The sequence below is a fragment of the Triticum dicoccoides genome, chromosome 3B (genome assembly GCF_002162155.2).
Source record: "Triticum dicoccoides isolate Atlit2015 ecotype Zavitan chromosome 3B, WEW_v2.0, whole genome shotgun sequence".
NCBI lineage: Eukaryota > Viridiplantae > Streptophyta > Magnoliopsida > Poales > Poaceae > Triticum > Triticum dicoccoides.
In genome coordinates this window covers 165,463,301-165,471,152 of record NC_041385.1, presented here as the reverse complement: position 1 = coordinate 165,471,152, position 7,852 = coordinate 165,463,301, and positions in this window count along the sequence as shown.

Genomic DNA, 7,852 nt, shown 5'->3' with positions numbered 1-7,852 from the left:
GGTGGGGCGACGGAAGGGGCCGGCTCCATGAGGGGGTGACGGCGATGTCGAGGCGGCAATGGGGCGATAGGATCGGGGAGTTGCCCCGATCCAGATCGGGGAAGGGCGAGAGGGAGGAGTGGAACAAGGGGGAGGGAGTAGGTGCGAGTGGGGGTGGGGGTTAGGATTTCGAGGGAGTGGGGGATAAGGGGACCGGGGTGAGCCAGCCTGGCGGCCCGTCGGCCTGCTGGGCCGAGGCCCAGATGGGGGGTTTCCTTTTCACTTTTTTTCTTAGCTTTCTTTTTTCTGTTTTTGTTCTTTATTTATTTTCCCTTCCAGCTTAGTTTCTTTTAAAATTTAGTTTTACAAAAACTACAACTACCACCTAATTAGTACTAATAAATAATCTACTGCCCCATTAATATTTGGCAACTAAATAAAGTGGTTTAATATCTTATTAATCTAAAAATGCATTTAATTAATTGTTTTTTACTGTTTTAATTATTTCCGAGCATTTAACATTTTATAAAGGAGTGGTTTCTCCACCACTATTTCTTATGAACTATTTGGCTCACCCGAACATTTCACTTTTTATATTTGAAAACTTTGATTGTTTGCTTGACTTTTAATTTAAATTCGAACCGGTTTTGAACTAACGCGAGATTAGTAATAGTAATCAAGGTGACATGGCATCATTAGCAGAGGTTCACTGTAGCTTAAGTATCCGGGCATCACAATTCTCCTCCACTACAAAAAATCTCGTCCCAAGATTTAAGCGGTGGAGTAAGGGGAGGGGGAGGTGCTGGCAGCGAAAAACCTAATGAGTCTTCTTGGTCTTGGCTGCCCCTTCAAAGAGGTTGATCCCTTCCGTTGATTTCTTCATTTCTCTGCTTCAAGTCACCATGATCAAGTAGTCATCATTTCTTCTGGATCTCCATCGTCCTACGAACGCGACCAAGGGGAAAACTTTTTAACGCATCTGCACAAAGCTGGGCATCTGACGGTGAACTCAATGGAAAATACACAAGGTACCCCATGAGTTTTATTTCAGTGAATTCGCTGGGTGCAATATACGATGGTACCAAAGTTTCGAACGGGTAGGCAATCATTCGATGACTAGCCAGAAACTAGAATGGGGGATTGAACAACGAGAATAACATGGTGTTTGGCTCTAGGATGAATAATGGTATAGCATTCAGCTCGTGAATCACATACGAAGCCAGGTGCAAAGGATACATTAGAATCCGGGTAATAAAGAAGAGTCAGGTTTCGATCCAATGGACCTATGGGTTATGGGCCCACCATGTGGGTTGAAAGTAGGAAAGGTGGTGACATCTTGCACGACCGCAACAAGGAGGCATGTTAGTGAATAGCTTGTTAGCTATGCCGGCAACAAGTCGGTACCAAGGACGGGGAACGAAGAGAGCAATTTTCCTGCTTGTTGAACAAGGCAAACCAATTGGCAAAGTTCTCACCCATCGGTTGTTACCAGAATGTCATCAACAATAGTAACAGGGTCTTACAGACAGAGTGGTACAACAAGGTGCCTACCTAAGCAGGGAATTATCTCTGCTCAGTTAAGTCAGATTCAGGAAAGGTTGAACAAAAGAATGGAAAGGAAAACGTGATTATCATATTAAACAGAACAATGGAAAGGAAAATTGTGATTACACACAATTATTAGGAGTATATCCTTCCCATGGACAAGCAGAACATGGCATACAGGGTAGGAGAGCAAGTACCCAACCATTCAGATAAGAGGCAGGGATTAATAAAGATGTTACCCATACAACGGTGTTTGGATAACTAACCAAGAAACATTTAGTATCACGCCTCCAATGTTCTTGTTGATGAGCGGGGTATCATAGTCGTGCTTCGAGGTAGCAATGATATGGTGTTTCAATCAAGGGCCAGACTTTGGGTACACAAATGATCCATCAGGAGCAACTTATAAAATAAGTCTTACAATTTCCTCCAGGAAGAATGGTTATCCTTGCAAAAGAAATTATAATGATAGGTCCTCCAGCCAGAGGGTGCTAGGCATGACATCATATTACCGGGTCATCAAAGGACCAACATCATAACTCCTGGAAAGTTGTCCCAACAATCATATCTGACCGAGATTCAGATCCAAATTTTGTCATGATACCTCGGACTCAGGATGTCCGACAAGAAAAAGGGGCAACACAAATCAACGAAATGACATTGCAAGATTCTCGGGAAATGAACTATGGGAGTGGGTTCCTGAAACAATAGTTCATCATTAAGCCAAGGAGGGGGTGAGGAGGTGGCTAATGGGCTCAGCGACAATTCATCGAGAATTCCAAACGGACGGATTTCCACAATAATGTGAACAAGAATATGACAATTGTCAATTCAAATGACATAATGTTGTATGCTCGAGGAAAACATACACCATCAATCATTAGTTGAAAGGTGTGCCCGAAATATGACCTTAGGCAGCAAGATCAATGTTAGAGTGATGATTCAATAACCAACAGTCTCAGAACAAACTGTCAATCGTTAACTTCAAAGCAATAGGGTTGCTAGAAGTACAGAACTCAAGCAGCATCATTAGCATATTGGTATCCTGGTTAAAAACAACACGAGGACCAAGGAAGAATGGTGATGCTAAGAAGTATCATCATACCAAGAATTTCTAAGAGGTGGAGCAATCCCCACAACATTCTCGACAGAAAAGACAGTAATACTTCAAGGAATAACACAACACTAGCTGGAGAGCAAGGTGTATTCATAATGTGGACAAGTTCGCGATGAACGGAAGTCAAGGGTGTTGTCGATGATAATAAAAATCATCGAGGGCAAGGAGGGTATTTCTCATCATGAACACAGTTAACATCTCGGAAGAAGTCAAAGTGTTGAAGGTGGTCCGACACATTTGCTGGGAGGTTTCAATAGGATGCAATCAAACAACAACGACAACAAGCAAGGAAATGACGAAGTGTCAAGTTATAGGATCAATATATAGGATGCGCTCGGAACCAAAGTTGCCTTTCGAGACAAGCAACATGATGTTGAAAGCTCGACATAAGTCGTGCTCACACACTGAAGAATTCGTGCATCAGAGAAGGACGAGGTAGCACAGTTAAAGATAGCAAGACCAGGATGTAACCGATAGTCTAGGAATGGCCAGATTGGGTTCAGAATTTCCCAGTAAAAATACTAGGGGTATTTGATCTGTAGTGGGGAATAATTTCACTAGTCGGTGTCCTCGGTTGACAACAATCCATAACTCGTTGAGTGATTACGACAAGGAAAGACATTACTTCAACAAAGTTAGTAAGATGTGGTGCAATGGCCAGACATCTTCGAGATACCAGGGGGTAATACTCGAAGGTAGAACACGATAGAAGTAGAACCGGGTCATTGACCTGTGACAGTAGATACTTCAACCTTGCCAAAAATAGACGAGGCACTAGAATGAATTCCCATCAGATATATTAGATCAGGACAGCATGGTCGGAACCATATCTGTAAGGAATCAATTCAACAATACCAAAAGAATCATACAGCTGGATAATCATTTTGTAAGAAGCTTCCGATATGGTCTACATCATTTCCATCGGCATGAACACAAAGTTCAAAGTCGACTCCCACTTCTTTAATGCATATCATTTCATTCACCTCTCGTTTTGATAAAACTATAGTGTTGGAATTTTATCCGGAAGAGTATGACTTGTGAAAACTTTCGGGTTCTCATGGATTAGGGGAAGGCATAGGTTCAACCCATCGGGCATCTTAGTACCATATACCACAAGTTTCAAAAATAAATACACAAGCTCGAAAACAGAGCATGGTTGGCCAAGCAGAGGATACAATTTACCAAAGGCATTATGTGTTAGGGGAAGAACTCACAAGGTGATTGAATATGAAGGACACTATTGGATAAAAATCAAATAATGGATCGGGTGATCCACAACGGAGTTGATGTGAGTATCGGTACTCACTCAGAGGAAGAAAGAATGCAGAGGAATCAAATTCAAGAATCACCTGATTATTCTAATGCTTAAATAGAAAGAAATTATGGTTTCCAAAATGAAGGATCATAAGCAGACGCTCTGATCAAGGATGGATAAGTTGAAAAACTTAGTTGGACAATCAATAAAGGTTTGAATTGCCGAGAACCAACTCATGTCCGGAATGACGTCTGAGTCTGAAAGATAATTTTAAAAAGGATAACCTGATGACTGCGTGCGTACGCACATATTGAATCAATAGGCTCAAAATGACTAAGACAAGGGATGTTATCGAGGACTTCTAGTCATATGTAATTAACCATAATGCAAGCAGGCAATAATTTCAAGAATAACAGGCTACAAAGGATTTTCGAAAGACCAAAAAGTATTTCGAAGGATTTTGTGAGACACATGAACAATTGAGAAGAACAGACCCTCGATAAATGTGAGGGAAAACCCGTAAGGGTTTTCATGCGAAATAAAACTGCAAGACAGTAAACTCAAAGGATTCTCGGGACAACAGCGAATATTATGAGGCATCTTGTAACAACAAGAGTGGCGAGGAATGATCAAGAGAATGAAAAGTGCATACAGATATCCATAGTGATATATCGGTGACAGTGGATTGCAAAGGCAATGAGCTCAAGGGTCTCGGGAAAATATCAAGGGATATCCTCGGAATCTTCTGACGGAGCAGGTGATCTTACAGAATGAGGGCTCTCCTGGTGAAATAGTTATGAGAACCTAGAGTTAGAGTTAGCAAAATCATTTAACCCGAATAGAAGAGAGATGAGAGTCCCAGAGTAAAGGTCGAGGAGTAAAAGATCCTAATACCACCCAATGGCGACGTGGGCCCATAAGACTCACAGCCATGTTAGTAAAAGTTTTGTAGTGACTGGACTCGACTTCGGCCAAGGAGTGTGCAAGGGGGATTACTACAGGCAGTCGGCTCTGATAACAAGTTGTGACACCCCCGATTCAATCATACACTAATCATGCACGCAAATGTGTATGATCAAGATCAAGGACTCACGGGAAGATATCACAACACAACTCTAAAAGTAAAACAAGTCATACAAGCATCATAATACAAGCAAGAGGCCTCGAGGGCTCGAATATAAGTGCTCGATCATGTACGAGTCAGTGGAAGCAACAATATCTAAGTACAGGCATAAGTTAACAAGTTGCCATAAGATGGCTAGCACAAACTGGGATACAGATCAAAAGAGACGCAAGCCTTCTGCCCGGGATCCTCCTAAACTACTCCTGGTCATCGTCAGTGGCCTGCACGTAGTACTAGGCACCTCCAGTGTAGTAGGAGTCGTCATTGATGGTGGCGTCTGGATCCTGGGCTCCAATGTCTGGTTGCGGCATCCAGGAAGAAGAGGAAAAGGGGGGAAAGAGGGAGCAAAGCAACCGTGAGTACTCATCCAAAGTACTCGCAAGCCTGGATCTACACTACATATGCATGGGTATATGTGTAAAGAGGCAATATCAGTGGACTGAACTGCAGAATGCGAGAATAAGAGGGGGATAGCTAGTCCTATCGAAGACTATGCTTCTGGCAGCCTCCATCTTGCAGCATGTAGAAGAGAGTAGATTGAAGTCCTCCAAGTAGCATCGCATAGCATAATCCTACCCGGCGATCCTCCCCTCGTCGCCCTGTGGGAAAGCAATCACCGGGTTGTCTCTCGAACTTGTCTGGGTGTGTTTTATTAATTATCCGGTTCTAGTTGTCAAAAGGTCAATGTACAACTTTGGGTCATCCTTTTACCGAGGGACACGGCTATTCGAATAGATCAACTTCCCTGCAGGGGTGCACCACATAACCCAGAACGCTCGATCCCCTTTGGCTGGACACACTTTCCTGGGTCATGCCTGGCCTCGGAAGATCAACACGTCGCAGCCCCACCTAGGCACAACAGAGAGGTCAGCATGCCAGTCTAAATCCTATGCGCGCAGGGGTCTAGGCCCATTGCCCATTGCACACCTGCATGTTGCGTGGGCGGCCGGAAGCAGACCTAACTCCCTTAATACAAGAGTAGGCTTACGGTCCCATCCAGCGTGCGCCGCTCAGTCGCTCATGTCACGAAGGCTTCGGCTGATACCACGACGTTGAGTGCCCATAACTGTTCCCGCATAGTTGGTTAGTCCGTATAGGCCAGTGGCCAGACTCAGATCAAATACCAAGAACTCGTTAAATGTGTTATTTTAAAGTAAACCCGAACGCCGATCATGGCCAGGCCCACCTCTCTCGTAGCCGGTCTCAACCTGCCCTGTCGCTCCGCCACAAAGTAACAGTCGGGGGCCGTCAGGAACCCAGGCCCACCTCTACCGGGATGGAGCCACCTGTCCTTCTAGCCCGCACATTGGAATCACTTGCGGGTACTCAACGAGCCGACCCGACTTTAGTCACCATATGTATAGTATGTATATATGTATAGTATATACCCGTGATCACCTCCCGAGTGATCACGACTCGATAGTATAGCAAGGCAGACTGACAAGAATGTAGGGCCACTAATGGTAAACTAGCATCCTATACTAAGCATTTAGGATTACAGGTACTGTATAAACATATGTAGCAACAATGACAGGCTATGCAAAAGAATAGGATTAATCAAAACAGTAACATGCTACACTACTCTAATGCAAGCAGTAGAGGGTAGAATAGGCGATATCTGGTGATCAAAGGGGGGGGGGCTTGCCTTGTTGGTGTGGCAAGAAGGAGGGGTCGTCAACTCCGTAGTCGAACGGGGCACCACTAGCATCAGTCTCGTAGTCTACCAGAGAGAAGAGGGGGAAGAAACAATAAATACAATGCAAAGATAAGCATGATGATGCAAGAGATGATAAGTAACGGTGCCAGGTGTGCCTTAACGCAGTAGGAGGTGATACCGGCGAATGGGGGAACATCCGGGAAAGTATCCCCGGTGTTCCGCGTTCTCGGACATATGAACCTGAGGGGAAAAGTTGTGTGTTCGCTATGCTAGGGATGTGTTGCGGACGAACGGGCTACGTATCCAGATTCGTCTCATCGTTCTGAGCAACTTTCATGTACAAAGTATTTTCATCTGAGTTACGGATTATTTTATATTACTTTTTAAAGTTTTTATTCATTTTTGGAATTAACAGATTTAATTTAAATAAAAACAGGTTTACTGCATCAGCATGATGTTAGCAGCCAACACTGTGTTTGACTGGGTCAACTAATGTGTGGGTCCCAGTTGTCATAGACTACTAACTAATTAACGGTTATTTATTTTAGTTAGCAGGCTAATTAAGTTTAACTAGTTATCTAAACAAAATTAATTAAGTTAACTAATTGATTAATTGGTTTTCTTTTTTTATCTTCTTCTTTTTAATAGGGGTTGGGCCCCTTTGGTCATTGACCAAGCCCAACCGGGGCGGGTAAATGGGCGCTGGGCGCCGTGTTATCGGGCGGAGCCCCGGGGGTGCGAGTGTGGCTGGAGTGGAGCCCCCGGGGCAGTGGACGCGGATCGAGCGGCGAGCTGGGCGGCGGTGTCGTAGGCGCGGAAGGCCCGGGTGGGGCGTGGCGGTCGATCGGAGCGGGGTTCGCGAGCGGGACAGAGGGAGCGGACAGGGAGGCCGATGTGCGGACGCGGCTGGCAGCGGCAGGGAGGTGGCTGGCCGGCGCAGGGAGGGCATGGCCCGGGGCGAAGGCCTCGGCAGCGGTCGGAGGGCGCGGGGGCCGGCAGTGAGGCACGCCTACTCACGCGCGTGAGTGGCGGGCGGTGGCCATATGGGCGGAGGGAAAGAAGGATAGGAGGGGGTTTCCTCACATGGGAGCTGCAGGGGGAAGGCAGTGGGCTCGGGGAGGAGGTCATGGACGACGGCGACGACGGAGTGGAGAAGAGGACGACGGGGCGAGGACG